Below are 3,680 nucleotides of genomic sequence, written 5' to 3' on the forward strand. Positions count from 1 at the left end.
TGACGACAATGACATTAACGTAGCCATACCCAACGGACTGATAGGGTGCAATGGATGAATGTAAGAACCCGCATTTTGTATGTGAACAAATATTTGTAAAAAGCTTAAAAAACAAATGTTTCCCTACACTGGCTGGTGTACTTTGATGGCGGCTATTTGCATTTTGCATCACTAAACACACATAAATATAAACTTAAACAAACATATGCACTCCCGCATCTACGAGCAGAGCGAATCGTCACGCATCTACAACATGCGAAACACATGTATCTCGAGCATTTGAAAGGAGTTCATGGGAAAGGAAACGGCAAGGCGAGTGCGGGAGTAAGGGAATATCGCCATTCACTCACGCTTATGCAAATAACGCTTGCGAAAGTGACCAAATGACCATGTAAACGCACATTTCAGTTTAATGTTGATGTTGTTGACTTGCAACAGCATCAAAGGCGATACCATCGATAAATGCATGCGGGTGTAGCAGGAGGAGTTGGGCAACTGGTGCAACATATGCTGTGCCATAAAATTCACTGCGACGCAATAACTGTTGGCGATTGTACAAATGTTACTGCAAATGCAATGGGTACGGTACATCGGTCGAAATAAATGTGCCCACCATATGCAATAGGTGAGGATGGATAAGTTGGCATGGTGTATAATTGCAGTAGGAACTGGTATGCTTCCAATCTTAACAGCAACACATTTTTGCAAGTTCATGTTGACGAATATATTTCAACATTCAAGCAAAAAAGCAAAGACCAAAAATTACTTAACATTCTTTTGTCTGTTCTGTTGTCAAAATACAGTCATATGTTGTTGTTGTTGTTTCTGTAATTACTGCCACCACTTTTGCTTCTGCACAACTCGCTACATGATATGCTGTTAATTTACAGTCACTGTTGTTCTTGCTGTAATGGTTGTGCCTCTTCTGTTCAACATACAAACATAAAAATTTATGCGTGTGCTTTGAAGCGGTCAGTCCGAGTTTACTGCATTTTCCATTTTCATTCACGTTAAGGCAAAAATTTTTGTATTTCTGCATTCATTTTTATTTTTGCTTTTCTGTGTTTCTCTTACTGTAGACATTTTAATGCGTGACCCTCTAGTACAGCAAGTACAACCGTTTATTTTCAGTTCTTTTCCATTAGTGACCAACGGGGAGGCATGCAACATAGAACGCATTTCATTCAACGTTACTTTTAATTGCAAAAAGGATTAAGGCACGCGTAAAACGTATGCTGTGCAAATACTTTAACTTTCGCTGCAGGATGTGCACTGCTAACAAATGTAAATGCAAGTACGAGCATGATTTTGCATGTGTGTGCATGTTTATTTGTGGAGCAAGGCATACATGCCTTGTCCCGTTGATTGCATTGCCTTATGAAATGCAATTCAATGCATTTAGTTGGCTCATATGCGCTATACTGCAATGTTGCTTGGATTTGAAAACCTCCTATTATGCGAACCTTTCATCCCATCAGCCTATCAGCCCATCAGCCGTTCGTCAGTCGTTGCCAAAGTAGGAGGGTTACAAGTTGTAAATAATCTAATTTTAGTGGTGCTTCAAGAGTTGTAATTTGTTGCATGGGGGGATTATGATTATTGCAGCTGATATTATTCTTCTTCACGTCGCTTTGTTGTTGCTTTTGTGGGACGAATTTGAACCCCCTATGAGCGCTACGAGCGTTACTTGTTTTGCGAAAAGCTTAGTTAAATATTTGAGTTGAATTTATGTGCAATTTAAGCGTATAATTTCTTTAATAAATTTAAGTGGATTTATTTCTATATGCGGATTTGCTTTGATGTTGCAATTGTAAAGAAAAATTTAATCGAAATTATTTTAGTTTATTTGTGGAATGGAAAGCAATGTTTTAAAGTAATAGTGAAGCACTAAAACAAGTATGCTAATAAAGTATGCTAATAAAAATTATTTTAGTTTATTTGTGGAATGGAAAGCAATGTTTTAAAGTAATAGTGAAGCACTAAAACAAGTATGCTAATAAAATAGGACCTAGAATGTAAATATTAGTAGTGATAAGGACTATTTATTCATAAAATACATCAAAAATGTAATTAAAAGTTACTGTTATGTGTTTCAGGATCTTTCAGAATAATGTTTTAGAATTTCTTACATACCTTTAATGATAGCATTTCCATTAAAATAGTGGAGTTGAAGAAAATTTGAAGGGTACTTGTTAACAATATTACGAAACAATCAAAAAATACAACGCTAACGGATCAGGGAACCCGAAATAATGGATTTCAGTTACTGCCTTACTTACTTATGAAGCGATCCTAAGATCTGCATGCGTGACTTTAGTCAGATAATTTTAAACCTATTTAAGCCTCAACAGTTCACATGAAAACTGGTGCTATGGAATCTATTATGCTGAACACACTTGGCATAAAACAATCCATTATAGATATTGTTGATTTAAGTTTATGCTAGCATTGAAGACAAGAAAATCAATAAACTCGCCAATAAGGCGAACCAATTTGTTTTATGTCTTTATTAAGCAATTGTTTCCTCACATTCTAAGTGAATTATAGGTATTTATAACCTAAATCGAGATTTGAAATGTTTACTGTTAAGAACTATTTTGTAATAATAATAGCAACCCTAAAAGATTATTGGCTTTTCAAGAAGGAAAGCAGTGGTTTTCTCCTAACGATCTTAGAGAATGTTCGACACTTCCTCAGGAATCAAAAAAAAAATATAGAAGAATTCATAACATTCGTCGAGATATTGTGTCTCTGTAAAAAGGGATAAATACTATATCATGCTGTGGCCTTGGACGAGGAGAATCATTGCAAGGTCATGAAGCAAGCGGAATCGACACTAAAGTCTTACAATGACATTCACTAAATGCTTAAAATGTATTAAGAAATAACTCTCCACTTAAGTACTTGCTTACTCTTTCTTACTTGCTTATTACGCGACAAGGGTCGCGTAATTAAGAATTGTTTAATCGAATAGGATTCTTTCACAATCACAAAAAAATTTTGGGTTTATTACGTTACTTATAATAATACTGTTATGAAAATTTATTGGGGGAATATATTGTTGTAATGTAGAGATATCAATTATATATCAATTAGAAAGAAATAGAATATAATAGAATTGGGTTATGAGTACTTAGTGGAATGAAGGAAACAAACCATAATAGTCTTGCAAGTCACACTAAAAGATTAGAAGACCGCCTTTTTTTTTGAATGGAATCAAAATATATTTCGTAAAGTATAACCAATTATAAATTGGAGTTCATGGTATTCTGCTTAGTCTAAATAATACTCCAATATTTATAAAAAATATTACTAGAAGATTCATATTCCACGCAAAAAAGGCATTCTATCGTTTAATATCCTGGAGAGACGTTTATACAGTTCAGATGATTTACTACGTAACATATCGGTAATTGCAGTTGTGTTCTATTATTGAGGAAAATTTCTTTAATTGAAGAGACTGCTTTTAGAGACTGTATTCTGCTACTTGATTTTAAAAAGATGATGTAGAATGAGATGATTCACTATGTAACCAATTACTATCACAACTGTAGTCTATTGATGAGAGATATATTTCTAAGAGGATGGACTTCACTTTTAGACTGTAATCAGTAACGTCATATAAACTAATATTGGAGAGGTGATATTGTCCGTTTGATGATTCGCTATATTACTTGCTA

The sequence above is a fragment of the Teleopsis dalmanni genome, chromosome 1, assembly GCF_002237135.1.
Source record: "Teleopsis dalmanni isolate 2A chromosome 1, ASM223713v2, whole genome shotgun sequence".
NCBI classification, from domain to species: Eukaryota; Metazoa; Arthropoda; class Insecta; order Diptera; family Diopsidae; genus Teleopsis; species Teleopsis dalmanni.